The sequence below is a fragment of the Oncorhynchus nerka genome, linkage group LG19 (genome assembly GCF_034236695.1).
Source record: "Oncorhynchus nerka isolate Pitt River linkage group LG19, Oner_Uvic_2.0, whole genome shotgun sequence".
Taxonomy (NCBI): domain Eukaryota; kingdom Metazoa; phylum Chordata; class Actinopteri; order Salmoniformes; family Salmonidae; genus Oncorhynchus; species Oncorhynchus nerka.
In genome coordinates, this window is record NC_088414.1 from 15,283,579 (window position 1) to 15,301,765 (window position 18,187).

Genomic DNA, 18,187 nt, shown 5'->3' on the forward strand with positions numbered 1-18,187 from the left:
GTGGCAGCCAGCGGCATAAATCATAGGAACAGAAGAAGAAGTTTCATTAAGAAACCGGTGGAGAAAATCAATTTAACATCAAGGACAACTCGGCAGGGGAGGGGACAGTGTTTTTACTCTGGGAGTGTGTGTATGTGTGAGTGTGTATTTGCATGGCTGTATGTGGATGCACTGCAGCATGTGTGTGTGTGAGTGCGTGTGCATACAGTACATGCCTGTGTGTGCATGCGTGCCAGTGTGTGCGAGTGTGTGCGTGCGTGTGCGCAAACGAAAGTGATTTATGACGACAATACAGGGTGCTGCTTCCCTTTGCAGGGTAATGCATTAAGCCCTTATCTCCCTTCTGTGTAAAAGGCAAGGCAGCAGTCCTCATAGCGTTTAGGATAACGGCCCGGAGGAGGAACTATAAACTAGCATAGCTTTAAGACACTCATACATCTAGAGAGAGAGAGAGAGCGACTGTTTCTTATTGATGGAGAATAAATGTTTCCTGAGAGAGGGAGGGAGGGTTGAAGTAGGGAGAGAGAGAGGAGCAGGTTTTTATAAAAGTGTGAAATGTGATAGCGACTTAATCTGTAGCAGGGATGTTAGCTATAACAGATAGTGGACGATGGACAAGTCCGTAGTGATGACTTCGGAAAACATTAGCCTCATAGATGAGATACTGAAACACATGGCTAAGGGATTAGGATGGTTGAAGAGATAAAATGTTATCTGGCTGTGGGACCTTTGGGGATTCTTTGTGCAGAAAGGCAGAGACAAGGCAGAGACGAGCAGAACGTGTTTCATCTAATTCAGCCTAATGTGATGTGATAGGATCCCATCTCTCTGGTGTGAGAGGTGCTGGCTGAATACTAACTAGCTATTGGAGTGACTGGGTCTGGAGGAGAGGAGATCATACATACACTACATGACCAAAAGTATGTGGACACCTGCTTGTCTTATTCCCGAAACCATGGGCACTAATATGGAGTTGGTTCCTCCTTTGCTGCTATTACAGCCTCCACTCTTCTGGGAAGGCTTTCTACTAGATGTTGGAACATTGCTGTGGTGACTTACTTCCATTCAGCCACAAGAGCATTAGTGAGGTCGGGCACTGATGTTGGGCAATTAGGCCTGGCTCGCAGTCAGGGTTCCAATTCATCCCAAAGGTGTTTGATGGGGTTGAGGTCAGGGCTCTGTGGAGGTCAGTCAAGTTCATACACACTGATCTCAACAAACCATTTCTGTATGGACCTTGCTTTGTGCACGAGGGAATTGTCATGCTGAAACAGAAAAGGACCAGTCCCCAAACTGTTGTCACAAAGTTGGAAGCACAGAATCGTCAAGAATGTCATTGTATGCTATAGCGTTACGATTTCCATTCAAAGGAACTAAAGGGGCCTAGTCCAAACCATGAAAAGACCCAGACTATTGTTCCTCCTCCACCAAACTTTAAAGTTGGCACTATGCATTGGGGCAGATAGCGTTCTCCTAGAATCCGCCAAACCTAGATTCATCCATCGGACTGCCAGATGGTGAAGCATAATTCATCACTCCAGAGAACATGTTTCCACTGCTACAGTCCAATGCGGCAAGCTTTACACCACTCCAGCCGATGCTTGACATTGCGCATGGGGATCTTAGGCTTGTGTGCGGCTGCTCAACCATGGAAACCCATTTCATGAAGCTCCGACAAACAGTTGTGCTGACGTTTCTTCCAAAGGGTAGTTTGGAACTCGGTAGTGAGTGTTGCAAACGAGGACAGATTATTATTTTATGCGCTTTAGCACTCGGTGTTCCCATTCTGTGAGCTTGTGTGGCCTACCACTTCGTAGGCTGAACCGTTGTTGCTCCTAGACGTTTCCACTTCACAATAACAGCACTTACAGTTGATCGGGGCAGCTCTAGCAGGGCAAAGATTTGATGAACTGACTTGTTGGAGAGGTGGTATCCTATGACGATGCCACATTGAAAATCACTGTGCTCTTCAGAAAGGCCATTCTACTCCCAAAGTGTGTCTATGGAGATTGCATGGCTGTGTGCTACATTTCCTGTTAGCAACGGGTGTGGCTGAAACAGCCGGATCCACTAATTTGAAGGGGTGTCCACATACTTTTGTATCCAATATATTGTGTAGTTCTCTCCCGTATCTGTTTGCATTGAGAAGACATTTCATAGCATCACTTCATTCTGAATAGTTGCCATACAGAGTGAGTTATTGGAGAGATGGATTTGGATGTGTAGGCTGGTATATGATGGCAATAACAGAGGGATTTTCTTTGCCTAAATATCCAGGCCTGGCCTTTGCCACTCTCACTAAACACAATCAGGTAGAGCTAACCCCTGAAACTGCTCCTTATTTTCTTTCTGTCGCTTTCTCCTTCTCTCTCTCTGTCCCTTCCTGTCTCTCTTTTTCTGTCTGACTCTCTCTTTCCTTCTCTCTCTCAACTAATGTTCCCTGTATTACAGCATTTTTGAACATTCATATGTGTTTTAACAAAGCTTTTTCATTTAAACACACACACCCTCATAGTTTAGTAGTTACTAGTGAAACAGCCTTTAATTAGAAACACCACCCCTCTTTCTCTTTCTCTCTCGCATTCTTTCTCTCGCTCTCTCCTTCTGTCGTTCACTCCCTCTTACTGTCTCTCTCTCTCTCTCTCTTTCTCTCTCTCTCTCTCTCTCTGTCGTTCACTCTGTCTCTTACGCTCTCTCTCTTTCTCCTAATGCATTTTGCATCCTCCATTCCTATTGGCTCAATGGCCTGCAGGTCTGGTTGTGGAAATGTGGAAATGTGGCGAAGAGAGCAGAAGTCATCCAGATGAACCGCTGAACGTATTCCCTGCAGTCATCTGAGGAGACAAAGGCAGACGAGGACCCTAATGGAAATAAATATTTTGACTTTGTGTTTGTATCCTCTGTAAATTTTTGTGTTTATTTGTTGTATTCATGTGGCTGAGGCAACTTTAAATATTTCCAAATTGTAGAGTTAAATTAATTCAGTCAATGACACATTGGGAATGCATGGGCCATACACACTCTGGATCTGCACTGATGCTGTGGTGAGATAGCTGCTAAAGTGTGTCAACCATACACTACTAGCATGTGGAAAGTAAAAAGCATGTCAACTCAGTCACAACTCACACCTAAGTTGTTTCTGTTAACCTTTTATTTCAGACCCTCAGGATGGCGTGCCCAGATTAATTGCTTCTTTTAATTTCTGCATAAACACTCCGATGATTCATGCTTATATGACTTGGTCTCATAAGTGGGCTGTGTGGTAAGCTGCTTTCACTTCTGTGTATTGTTTTGGGTGCGTTGTGTCCCATGCACCTGCTTCAAAGCTTGGATCGTAACAGGACATCATTTCACAATTGATCAAAGGCTTCAGAACATAATCTCAGGGCAATGCTCAGCTCAGTGACACCAGTCAAGAATCAACTCTTACACACGTCAAACTCCGAACTGTTCACATTGACTCTCAATACATTCCCAATTATTTCAGTAGCACAGGCCCAAACATCTGCTGTAGCCCACTCAAACAAGGCAGTGGCTGGTAATTGACCTCATTGACAGAGTTTTGAGTGAGCATCATAAAGAACACAGTGTCAGGTTCCAGGTCTTTTTCACCTTAATTAGAAGAGGGGTGGCTTTCAGATGGAGGGATAGAGAGATGGAAGTAAAGAAAGACAGAGAATGGAGAGCTGGAGGGATGAAACAATGAAACAAAGAAACAAAGCAGAAAACCCGAAGGCGCTAATAAACAGCCAGGAGAGGATTGAGGAGAAGTGGATCTGATAGCTGTCAATCTAACAGTGTGTAACAATATGTGTGTTTTGTTCTATTAAATCCATGTTGTGTTTTAATGGGTCCCAGGGGAGAGGGAGAGCAGCCTGGTGCTCACACACTCACGTACACACACATTCAGGCATGCTAAGGCATGCACACACACACACACACACACACACACAAACACACAAACACACAAACACATACTCACATGCACAGCATTTGCATTCTTCCATTCATTCATTTACACCAATTAGTGCCTTCGGAAAGTATTCCGACCTCTAAAATCTTATTCTAAAACAGATTGATGAGAAAAAAAGTATAATTTAATCTACAATACCCCATAATGACAAGGCTAATACAGGTTTGCCAACTTATTACAAAATAAAAACAGAAATATCACATTTACATAACTATTCAGACCCTTTACACGGGGAGTTTCTCACATTCTTCTCTGCAGATCCTGTCAAGTTCTGTCAGGTTAGATGGGGAGAGTTGCTGTACATTTATTTTCAGGTCTCTCCAGAGATGTTCGAACGGGTTCAAGTCTGGGCTCTTGCTGAGCCTCTCAAGGACATTCAGAGACTTGTCCCAAAACCACTCCTGCGTTGTCTTGGCTGTGTGCTTAGGGTCGTTCTCCTATTGGAAGTTGAACCTTCACCCCAGTCCGAGGTCCTGAGCGCTCTGGAGCAGGTTTTCATCAAGGATCTCTATGTACTTTGCTCCGTTCATCTTTGCTATGATCCTGACTAGTCTCCCAGTCCCTGCCGCTGATAAACATCCCCACAGCATGATGCTGCCGCCACCACCATGCTTCACCGTAGGGATGGTGCCAGGTTTCCTCCAGACGTGACGCTTGGCATTCAGGCCAAAGAGTTCAATCTTGATTTCATCAGACCAGAGAATCGCGTTTCTCATGGTCTGAGAGTCTTAACGTGCCTTTTGACAAACTCCAAGCGAGTTGTCATGTGTCTTTCAATGGGGAGTGGCCTCTGTCTGGCCAATCTATCATAATGGCCTGATTGGAGTAGTGCTGCAGAGATAGTTGTCCTTCTGGAAGTTTCTCCCATCTCTACAGAGGAACCACAGATAGAACAATGAGACAAATCTTTCACTGGATGTTTTAATGTGAAGCAGTGGAAGAAGATTGAACGAGATGTATTTTGGCCTACATTCTGCAAATGTTCTTATCGACAAAACTTTCTATCTCAAAACACTTTTCTGTTTCAAAACTAGAAGATTTTATGAAGAGTAGACTAAGGTTTGTAAACTTTAATCTTCGCAATATTTTTTTTTTTTAAAGTGTTGTTTAGAAGGAGTGCAGAGGCAAATTGAGTTATTGCACACGCGCACTTCACATTGTAGGTGTTCCCTAATGGCAATATGCAGATTATGCTAGAACGCACCAATAGAATCTCACTAGCTCGTGCTTGGCTCTGCCCCCCTCCTTGCTTGTTCTGCCCACTATGACTCATTTGTTCCCATTGGAAACAACAGGCTGTGGTCTATCTATCTCCAAAAAATATTTGGAGGAACTCTAGAGCTCTGTCAGAGTGACCATCTCCATGACCAAGGCCCTTCTCCCCCGATTGCTCAGTTTGGCCAATGCAGACAGCTCTAGGAAGAGCCTTGGTGGTTACAAACTTCTTCCATTGAGGAACGATGGCCTCCATCATATTTTGCTTTGTCATTATGGGGTATTGTGTGTAGATTGATGAGAAAAAATAAATAATTGAATACATTTTAGAATAAGTCTAACGTAACAAAATGTGGAAAAAGTCAAGGCACTGTATATCCCAGGAATTCCTTAAGGCATCCCATGCCATTTTCTGTAACTGACTAAATGGACCTGATACTGTATGCTACAATCAGACAATGGGTGCGTGTGTGTTTGTATGTGTGTGTGTCAGACAATAGAGATGCTCTGATTGGAATGTGTTTTCGATCTGTAACTGAAGACGTATCAAAATAAAACAACACACGCTCATCAGCTATCAATCAAATCTAACCGTATGAGAGAAATTTGTAGTTCAATGGCTTTGGAATTTCATTTGTTGTGAAGAAGAGAGTACATACTGACATAAGTGTGTGAGACGCTGAACATTTTTGCTCTATCTTGCTCTATTGTCTCACCTTTCCACGAGGCCAATTATCACTTGATCTAATTTCATTTTGAAAACTAAATATATAATTTTTGATAGAGAAAGATCAAAAGGGTTGAGAAATATAACTGGCCCCTCATTGCAGATGTGGCTAGAAAATGTTACGTAGGCTTCAGTTTGTTTTGCCCACCTGCGCACTTCCCACTCCCCTTGAACCAATTGACGTTATGCAGAGTTACTCAAATAGAATAGTTTATCGAATCCCATTGTGACGTGGGGGACACACACTTTTTGGCTTAGGGATATTATTTGGCATGACAGGCCCAGTGTCTGTGGCAAGGTCAAGGGTTCAGGCCAGCTCGCTGCTCTGTTCACCTCATGAAGCAAAAGTGCACAATCTACTAGCCTTGTTATCTGAAAATTGACTACGTTCAATGGAGGGGAATGCCATTAGCTGCTCCATTAGTGTGCTCTCACTCACTCTCTTCCTCCCCCTTTCTTTTGCTCTCGCTGTCCTTTCGATCTCTCTCCTCTCTCTCTCTTTCTCTCTCTCTTTCACTGTCTCTCTCTCTCTTTCACTGTCTCTCTCTATCTCAATCTCGTACACACACCACACACACTGCATTTGCATTGTGGGCCAGATGCTGAACCAGCAATACTGTACCTAAGAGGAAAGTCGAGGGTGAACTCAAGGGCATTATGCCACAAAGAACTGATGCTGAAACCTAGCTATAGACTTTATACCTACCTATACATTATATTTTGAATTGCCCTGTCCATCTATTCTATAGGTCTCCTCAGATAACGTTGGTGGTGGTGTTTGTGTGTGTGTTTGTGTATGTGTGTGTGTGTCTGTGCGTGCGTGTGTGTCTGTGTTTGACTGTGTGTGTCCCACTCCTCACTCCTTGCCCCCGAGATGTGTGGTGGGAGAGCTGCGCTGCAATGAAGTGGATTTGTTTAATGGGAATCTGTCCATCACCATATCTCAAGTTGCTGTACATTCAATCACCCCTGTACCCTGCTTCGCCGTGTGTGTGTGTGTTCGCGCGCGCGCTCGTGTGTGTGTGTGCGCATGTGCCTTGCTGCCTGTAATTATTTAGTGATCTAGGAGAGGGGGCTTTGAAGATCAAACAGGGATGGCGTGTAAGGCGGGGAAGGAGGGGGAGGCGTGTGTGTGTGTGTGTGTGTGTCATCCCCCGAGTTTATTAGTAGAGAGAACGTTCATGTCTCATTTGTGTTCGCTCGCTTGCGACGCCGGGCCTCTCCCCTTTGACTGAACTTCCTTTGTCCTCTACAGTTTAGAATAGAAGATGAACTCTTCAGTGAAAGTCAAGATAAGGCTGTATACTGTACTATATATTAAACAGTGCTAACACTAAAAGTGAATGATCATCATTTTCACAATATCACAGTATTATTTGAACCTCATAGTGTGGAAATGCTGTATACTATATATATATATAAAACACAAGGAAATCGTGTTTTGAATGCATTGGGCCTTTAAGCTAACAAAGGGGTATGCTTTTTGCCCTTTTCTTTCACAAGATGTATGGCATAACCCCACATGCCACCTCAAGTTGAGCCCTCTGTATAGATGGACTCAGTTAAATGGTACCCTGACAGTAGTCTGTGGGCCAGGAGAGAGTGCCATCTACGGTATAGCTATGTGTTGAAGACAAAGGCTGATGACAGCTTTGAAAGAATGGAGACAGTCTTTGTAAACATTGAACAGACCATAGACCATCGTTTCCACATGGAGAGTAGCCACTAAAATCTGTAGTTTCATCAAAGAGAAAATCAAGCTATGGTTTTATGGTTAAAACTGTGTTTCTTTCAGGTCTCTTTGCAATTGATGTAGGCCTAACCCATGAAACCAGATATGTTGTGTGTAAGCACATCATCAAACATGGTTAGTCTTCTATTTGTTGTTCTCTGAAAGGTTCCCTGAACTAATGTAACAAGGCTGGAGTGAACAGACATGGAACAAAGACCTCAGCCCATAGAAATCCAAGCTCAGGTAACACAAACTCTTATGGCCACATGCAGACCTGGGTTAAAACATTATTTGAAATCATTCAAAAACTTTGAGCATTTGCTCTTGAGTGCCGGCTTTCACGGGGATTGTAGTATTTGTTTGGATTATTGTATTTGTTCCAATGTGGCAGGCTAGTTAAATCAAGCCCAGATAAAGTATTTACAATTATTTAAAGTTGTATTTGAACCCAGGTCTGCCCATTCGGCCACACAGCCCCCACCCCTCCCTCTCTCTGGTCTGGTCATGCGGTCCTCCCGTCAGCACCAATCAATGTGTGTAATGTTTTAATGGGCCGGGGTAATGTATCGCCTCTAATCTAGAGGCTGCTGACATCTCACTGGGTGACTGCCAGGTGGTTCCCCCCTCTCAACGGCTCCTGTTTCTCTGCTCTCTCTTTACACCCCTGTCTCTCTCCATCTCGCTCTGTCCACTTTTCTCTCTACTTTTTATGTCTCTCTCTCTCTTTTTTTTTTTCTCTCTCTCTCTCTCTCTCTCTCTCTCTCTCTCTCTCTCTGTGTGTGTTATCAAAACTATTAATCTGGGACAAGTAGTTCACTCAGCAGGTTTTATTGTGAGAGCCACCTGTCCAGAGGAGAGAGGTAATGAACACTAAAGCCCATTGTCCCTCTCCCTTCAAACTCCCCACAAAGTGCCCTCACTTACCCCTGATTAGGGCTGTTGCAGTAACCTTATTACCGCCACACCGGCAGTCATAAGTTATGACCACAGTCAAATTCCAAGTGACCGTTGAGTCGGTAATTGGTCATCTTTTTTTATGTACCCTGGACATGCGTTGGTAGTACCCAACTCCCGAATGACTGTCAGGTCGCTAATGGGCTGGTACTCAGGGATTTATTGTCCCTCTAACCTCTCTGACATCAATGAAAATGCAATTGAAAATCACATCAAACACTTGTCATCAAAATAGTATTGTGCTTTAAAAACTCAACGTTAGGCAACATTTTTTTTTTTACCTCACTGTTATCAATTTGAAGAAAGAAGTTAAACAACAGGTTGAAACTGAGTGGAAAACATAGTTGTTGTGGATGTTGTTATAAAGGCAAACACAATGAAATGGACAGTGCTTTCTTTTTTTTCTTTTCATAATAAAAATAAAAAAAGTTACCTTTTTTCTCCCCAATTAATAGTATCCAATTAATAGTAGCTACTCTCTTGTCTCATCGCTACAACTCCCGTACTGACTCGGGAGAGACGAAGATCGAAAGCCATGCGACCTCCGAAACACAACCCAACCAAGCCGCACTGCTTCTTAACACAGCACGCATCCAACCCGGAAGCCAGCCGCACCAATGTGTTGGAGGAAACACCGTGCACCTGGCGACCTGGTTAGCGTGCACTGCGCCCGGCCTGCCACAGGAGTCGCTAGTGCGCGATGAGACAAGGATATCACTACCGGCCAAACCCTCCCTAACCTGGACGACGCTAGGCCAATTGTGTGTCGCCCCACGGACCTCCCGGTCGCGGCCGGCTGCGACAGAGCCTGGGGGCGAATCCAGAGTCTCTGGTGGCACAGCTAGCCCTGGACCACTACGCCACCCGGGAGGCCGGACAGGGCTTTCTAAGGTGACTGTTAATTCAAAGCATTTAAGACGTTGCATGTAGAACACCCATATGCATATTAGAGCTCATGCAAATGCACAAGGCCTTAATATGAGCCCAAGCCCCCCAAAAATAACCTGAATTAAAATGATTGTGTCATTAAACAATAAAGTGCATTCGGAAAGTATTCAGATCCCATCCCTTTTTCCACATTTTGTTATGTTACAGCCTTATTCTAAAATGGATTAAATAAAATATAAATCTACACATAATACCCCATAATGACAAAGTGAAAACATGTTTTTAGACATTGTTGCAAATGTATAAATAATTTAAAACAGAAATACCTTATTTACATAAGTATTTAGACCCTTTGCTATGAAACTCAAAATTGAGCTCAGGTGCAAATCTGAAGAAGGGTACCCCAAAATTCCTGAAGCATTTAAGGTCCGCAAGAACACAGTGCTCTCCATCATTCTGAAATGGAAGAAGTTTGGAACCACCAAGACTCATCCTAGAGATGGCAGCTTGGCCAGATGGAGCATTAGGCGGAGTGTAACGGCGTTCTTCGTTTGTCGAAAGAGAGGACCGAAATGCAGCGTGGTGGTTACTCATGTCTTTAATGAATGAATGATGATACATGAAATAACTTATGAAATATAAAACAACAAACGGAACGTGAAACTTATTACAGCCTATCTGGTGAACACTACACTGAGACAGGAACAATCACCCACGAAATACAAAGTGAAACTCAGGCTACCTAAATACGGTTCCCAATCCGAGACAACAAGAATCACCTGACTCTGATTGAGAACCGCCTCAGGCAGCCAAGCCTAACTAGACACACCCCTAAATCATATGCAATCCCAAATAAAACCCCAATACGAAACACAACACATAACCCATGTCACACCCTGGCCTGACCAAAATATATAACGAAAACACAAAACATTATGACCAAGGCGTGACACGGAGAAGGACCTTGTTTAGGGAGGTGACCAAAAACCCGATGGTCACTCTGACAGAGCTCCAACATTCCTCTGTGGAGATGGGAGAACCTTCCAGAAGGACAACCATCTCTGCAGCACTACACCAATCAGGCCTTTATAGTAGAGTGGTCAGATAGAAGCCACTCCTCAGTAAAAGGCACATGACAGCCCGCTCTGAGTTTTCCAAAAGGCACCTAAAGCACTGTCAGACCATGAGAAACAAGATTCTCTGGTCTGATGAAACCAAGATTGAACTCTTTGGTCTGAATGCTAAGCGTCACGTCTGGAGGAAACCTGGCACCATCCCTACGGTGAAGCATGGTGGTGGTGGCAGCATCATGCTGTGGGGATGTTTTTCAGCAGCAGGGACTAGGACACTAGTCAGAATTGAGGGAAAGATGAGTGGAGCAAAGTATAGAGCGATCCTTGATGGAAACCTGCTCCAGAGAGCTCGGGACCTCAGTCTGGGGCAAATTTTCACCTTCCAACAGGACAACAACCCTAAGCACACAGCCAAGACAACACATGAGTGGCTTCGGGACAAGTCTCTGTATGTCCTTGAGTGGCCCAGCCTTAACCCGGAGTTGGACATCTATGGAGAGACCTGAAAATAGCTGTGCAGCGACACTCCCCATCCAACCTAAAAGAGCTTGAGAGGATCTACAGAGAAGAATGGGAGAAACTCCCCAAATACAGGTGTACCAAGCTTGTAGCATAATACCCTAGAAGACTCAAGGCTGTAAATCGCTGTCTAAGGTGCTTCAATAAAGTACTGAATAAAGGGTCTGAATACTTAAGCAAATTAAATATTTCAGCATTTAATTTTTTTTTTCAAGAATGTCTAAAAAAACGTTTTTGCTTTGTCATTATGGGGTATTGTGTGTAGATTGATGAGGGGGAAAAATAAATTAAATACATTGTAGAATAAGGCTGTAAAGTAACAAAATGTGGAAAAAGTCAAGGGGTCTGAATACTTTCCGAATGCACTGTATATAGCCTAATAGCCTACCATTTATTGTGCATGGCAGAATTAAAAAAACAACAACATAGATGTAAGTTGTCTTTTGTCAGTAATTGGTTTATCCTATATTCCAAAATTAAACTAATCCTAGTAATTGCCTTTGAGTGTGGACTGTATTATTATGCATACTGAATGGACTGGTTAATTTATTCTACGCTCCAAACTTTCTATCCATGAGTCTGGGAGAGAACGTATAGGCCTTAGCGACTCTGTTGGTTCATTGATTGTGCAGGGCGGCTTATAGAGTTAGCCTACAATTCTTATGAATTTGTATGGGGCATTTGGGGCATTTTTATATTTTCATAGTTAATATTTTCATAATGAATTAATCATGAATTATAGCTTCATAATATCTCCTCCTCTCTCTCCTTCATTCCTTTCTGAAGCGCGCAGAGATATGGGCTGTTAACAGATTGATTAAATATGTTTTGTTGTGAAAGCATGTTACTATCATTTTCCCGGAACAGATTTCACTTGGTTTCCCAAATTAAGCTCTGGGTAGCTGCATGAACATGATTGGAGAGCCATAGCATACAGAGTTTGGGCAGGATATCACCTGTCGCGAAGTGAGAAGCTGCATACTCATCAAACAGTGGTTAAGTCTTAATATAAACCCAGACATTTCGATATGCAATTCCGAGTTTTGATGGTTGACACTAAAAAGAGGATCCCAGCTGCTACTATATGTATTTCTCAGCTGCTCCACTATAAAACTGGAGTAGCCTAGGCGGCCTCAATTCACTATTTGAGCGCATGCAGATAACGTGTATTTTTTTCCCACTGCCCTGTTTCCTACCCATTTGATAGCTATTCTAAATCTAAACACGTATTAGTCAAGACGAGATTAAATTGGTTATTACTGCATTGGTCGGAACTAGAAGCACAAGCATTTCGCTACACTCGCATTAACATCTGCTAACCATGTGTATGTGACAAATAACATTTGATTTGATTTGAAATTGAGAATAGTCTGAGTGGTGAAAATATGATCGCCTGATGAGAGAACAGGGTGTGCAGCCTGAGGCAAGGAAAAGAGTGCAAGTTTTTTTTATGTTGACTTTCAAATAGTCAATAGCCTATAGAGTACCAAAGTATGAGTCATAATACCCCTAAAACCTAGCGGTCAAACAAAGAAATGGTTCCAATCGTTTTTCCAACATTCATTTTTCCTATAGGGGATTTTAGAAACTCTTAAAATAAGGGCTGTGTTTTGTGTAGGTTTACCTGGGAATGATGTTTTGATACATTGACTTTTATCAATGTATTTACCCCCCCCCCTCAATTGTTTTTATGATAATTAGTTGCTAATGTGGCTATCATAAGGAATAATTTCCCTGTTTGACAGTCGCATCACTCCTCCCATATACGTTTTGATTCCTAAGACATTCTAAGGTTTGTATCATTCACAACTAAATTTGCCAAACAACTCTAAATCTAGAGTATAGTACCGCATTCAAATGATCACTTTTATGCTCTACATAGCCGCTTCGTATGCGCACTCCCTCGGGAATGGGATTTTTAAAATGATCTTTTATTCAGCTAAGTTCAATTATAGGATTCTTACAATAAAATCATATAATATAAAACAATAGCACAGGACTTATAAGCACATATTTTCTGCTACATGAACTAGCCTACAGCCTATGGTATGCTGCATAGCCAGCTAAAGTACAGTAGGCCAACTCATATTCTGTTCTTTGGAAATACATTGTTTTCCAACAATCATTTTTCTTTAGACCTGCCTAAAATAAATCATGGATTTATTGTGATGGTCTATAGTAAATAGATTTGTTCAACTTTTTTAAATGTACATTTTCCAAAAGGCGAAGCTAAACATGTTTATGTTAATGGTCAATAACCGGCTGATTAAATTTCATGACCGCCACAGCCCTATCCCTGATTATTCCCTCTCTCCCCTACAAACCCATTTATCTCCCACACTCTTCCACTCTCCCCTACAACTCCTCTCCTTCTCTCCTCCCCTTTCTCCAACATTCTCCCCTTGCTATCACCTCCCTCCCCTACCCTTACCTTCCTTACTCTATCTGCCCTCCCTCCCCCAACCTCTACCTTCCCTCACTCTTCTCCCCCTCCCCCCATTAATTTCCTCACCCTCCCTCCACTCTTTCCCAGCCCTAGCTACAGTGTCCTGAGCCCAGATCTAAGAGGGACAGATACTTTTGTATATATAGTGTATATGGACACGCCTTCAAATTAGTGGATTTGGCTATTTCAGCCACGCCCTTTGCTGACTGGTGTATAAAATCGAGTACACAGCAAGCAATCTCCATAGACAAACATTGGCAGTAGAATGGCTTACAGAACAGCTCAGTGACTTTCAACATGGCACCATCATAGCATACCACTATTCCAACAGTTCATTCAATGTCTGCCCTGCTTGAGCTGCCATAGTCAACTGTAAGTCCTGAATTTGTGAAATGGAAACGTCTAGGAGCAACAACGGCTCAGCTGCAAAGTGGTAGGCCACAGAAGCTAACAGAACCGGACCTCTGAGTGCTGAAGCGCAGAGGCTTTAAAATATTCTGTCCTCAGTTGTAACACTCGCTACTGAGTTCCAAACTGCCTCTGGAAGCAAAGTCAGCACAATAACTGTTTGTCGGGAGCTTCATGAAATGGGTTTCCATGACCGAGCAGCTGCACACAAGCCTAAGATCACAATGCTCAATGCCAAGCGTCGGCTGGAGTGGTGTAAAGCTCGCCGCCATTGGACTCTGGAGCAGTGGAAACACGTTATCTGGAGTGATGAATCACGTTTCACCAGACAAATCTGGGTTTGGTAGAAAGCTGGGTTTGGCAGATGCCAGGAGAACGCTACCTGCCCGAATGCATAGTGCCAACTGTGAAGTTTGGTGAAGAGGAATAATGTTCTGGGGCTGTTTCTAATGAAGGGAAATCGTATCGCTACAGCATACAATGACATTCTAGACGATTCTGTGCTTCCAACTTTGTGGCAACAGTTTGGGGAAGGCCCTTTTCAGTTTCAGTATGACAATGCCCTCGTGCACAAAGTGATGTCCCATACAGAAATGGTTTGTCGAGATTGGTGTGGAAGAACTTTACTGGCCTGCACAGAGCCCTGACCTCAGCCCCATCGAACACCTTTGGGATAAATAGGAACACCAACTGCCAGCCAAGAACTAATCGTCCAGCATCAGTGCCCGAAACTCACTAATGCTCTTGTGGCTGAATGGAAGGAAGTCCATTCAGCAATAATCCAACATCTAGTGGAAAGCCTTCCCAGAAGAGTGGAGGCTGTTATCCCCTTTGCACTCCATTGGGTTTCTATACAGTGTCTTTGAAAGCCTGAGTGGCTGTGTAACAAGCATGCAAATGTCAGAACAAACCAACAAGTGTTTATTGCAAGGTTTTAGGAGTATATTTGAAACACATTTTCTTGGACCTGGATGTGTTTATTTGTATGGATGCGTCCTCATAGGCTTGGATGGTTGAGTTGGGTTTGCTGACAATGTTGAGAGCTGAAATGACCTGACCCCCATGCCCCTTTGGGTGAATTGAACATTGGGTGGTTGTTGAAGGTCATATTGCAACAACGTAATGGTTTTCAGATGCTTGTTCTTGAAGATAGAAGCTGTTGTGTACAGTTCCTCTTATGTGGACTAGAATGTGCAACATGGTCACTTTGTGATGTTTTTGCCAAAAGATATGCATCATGGTTATTGACGCCAAAGTCAATTTATTGCATTCAATGTTCCTAAGGGCTATAGTTGATGGTGATCCAGTGAGGGGAATGGTTTGTTGAGATTGATGTGGAAGAACTTGACTGGCCTGCACAGAGCCCTGATCTCAACCCATCAAACACCTTTGAGATTAACTGGAACACCGACTGTGAGCCAGGACCAATCGTCCAACATCAGTGCCCGACCTCACTAATGTTCGAGGCTGAATGGAAAGTCCCCGCAGCAATGTTCCAACTGTAATGAGCAGTATTTTGATTTTTTTTAACCTTAATTCATGAATATTGAAGTGTTGAGACTGTTATGGCAGCAAAGGGGGTACCAACTCCATATTAATGCCTATGATTTTGGAAAGAGATGTTGGACAACAGGTTTCCACATACCTTTGGTCATGCAGTGTACCAGATTCGTCGGACTGCCAGACAGTGAAACGTGATTAATCACTCCAGATAACGTGTTTCTACTGCTCCAGAGTTCACACCACTCTAGCCAATGCTTGTCTTGCTTATGGTGATCTTATGTTTGTGTGTGGCTGCTCGGCCATGGAAACCCATTGCATGAAGCTCCCGACTAACAGTTCTTGTGCTGATGTTGCTTGCAGAGGCAGTTTGAAATTCGGTACTTTGTGTTGCCACCGGGTACAGACGATTTTTACGTGCTATGAGCTTCAGCACTCGACGGTCCCGTTCTGTAAGCTTGTGTTGCCTACCACTTCGCTGTTGAGCTGTGTTTGCTCTTAGACATTTCCACTTCACAATAATAGTACAGGGCAGCTCTAGCAGGGTAGGAATTTGACAAACTGACTTGTTGGAAAGGTGGCATCCTGTGACAGTGCCATGTTGGAAGTCACTGAGCTCTTCAGTAAGGCTATGTTATACACCTGTCAGCAACGGGTGTGGCTGAAATGTCAGAATCCACTAATTTGAAGGGGTGTCCACATATTTATGTGTATATATAGTGTTTTTTGATGACATTTTTGTGTAGTTTTTGTTGGTTTTGGACTTTTCAGTTGTTTGGTCACACCAAAAATTATCCAGGCAAGTCCAAAGTTTGGGAGCCAAAGTCTACGCCCCTTCGTCCGTGATTGGTCAACTGTAGGGATTCTTCAATAAAGTCTTTGTTGTCATTCAATGAGACATGACTCGTTTTCATGCACATTCTTTCATTGAGAAATACTGCCCGAAACAACTTAGTTCGATGCAAAATTCGCGACTAAGATCTCTGCAAAAAATAACAGATTTCTTGAGTTATCTTAGATTAAATTAGACTATTTTGAGAAAGTGTACACTAGCTACGGCGTCTCAAAATGGACAAACAGTACTATTGCTGCTTCTTTGTAGTTTTTTTAAGGGAGTATGAGAGCACACATGTTCTGTTTGTGCCTAGCCAACTTCGGATAGCCGCCAGCCGAACTGAAGCATGCAGATGCCTTTAGGGAGGTCTGAAGCGCTTTGTTAGAAGGCTGGTTGAAATAAATGTATGTGTGTGTGTGTGGGGGGGGTTGTATTTGTGTGTGCATGTGTGTGCGTATGTGTGAGAGTGTGTGTGTGTCTGCATGTGTTTATCTAAATGTGTGGGTATTGACCAGGCCCGGAAGTTCAGCTTTTAAAGAAATTAGTCCGGTCTTTTGAACCCCAATCACTTCAACTTGGGGGAGCCCCCTCCCTTGCAGACCCCTCCCCCCACCCCAGTACACACACCCTATACACTCTGCTGAGGGCACAATGAGAGAGTTGTTGGAGTATGAGGGGGCAGCTCAGGAAGCTGCATAAACACACAGTCCTACCGCCTAACCCCCCTGCATCTGTACCTGCAGCACATAGAATGAACTGATCACTGAAACAGACAGGCTTTTTCCCGCCAGCAGGTGAAGTGGACCGGCAGTGAAGGGAAAGTAAAATGGAAAGTAAATACACACTCCCCTTCAGCTGCAACATGGTAGAAATGTATGTAAACCACAGTGATGAACAAAATGAACTGTAATAAAAATGAATAGATATATTAAAATGAGAACTAGAAAACAACTTTGATTGTTTTATATTAGCGTTGTACCATTTGTTACCTCCATACTTACCGTAGTTGTATACGCAGAGCATGGGTAATGTGTGTGTTGAGATGTCACATTCTACATAAATGGTTGAACTGAATTCCTGTCTCCCATCTCACCATTATTGAATTGTTGAAAATAAGTGGTTAAGAAACCCACGAGACATAACAAAAGATTGGTGATGAGTAAGGTCTAGATTCAATCAGATCAAGCAGTCAACGGCAATAGCAGACACCCGCATAGTGCATGATTTGATGGTGTCAGTGGTCCAACTGTGTTCGAGCCATCAAATCAGTGAGCAGCTGCTTTTGCGATCTTTGTCAGAAGACATACCCACCCCACTTGCGTTAAATGTTCAGAATGAGAAAGTTTAAACTATGCAGAAACAATTACACTCAAACTGAAAAATCATTAAACAAAATAATGAGGGTTTCTATCATCCTAATCGAGGTGTAGATTACATTTCACATTCCAGTGTTTGAACTTGTAAACAAGGCTTTCTCTTAATGGAACTTGGTGCAGCCAATGGCAATGTCCACTTTAGGCATGCCAGGAGCCGCTTGTCGATTTGACAGCTCTAATGCACTTCCACATCCGACACTGCCAAAACAATTACTATGTGGATTTCGGCTAAAGCGGATCTGATTGTTTAGAACTGTTATTTTCCGTGGTACAGTCTAGGCTAATGTTAGCACAGTATTGCTACCAGAGGCAAGTGCATAGTCGAGCTAGCTAGCATAGTCGAGCTAGATATTGAGAAAATATTGAGAAATAAAAATGGCTGGAATTGTTGGAAACATTGGACAGTTTGATGAAAGTATTGAGCAGTGGAGTTAATCAGCAGACTCCATCACCATCATCTACCATCCTCTGTCCAGCTCCCTTCGCTCAAGCTATGAACTGATCCTTTCTCCACCTTTGGGGGATGCAGCTATCAAAGACT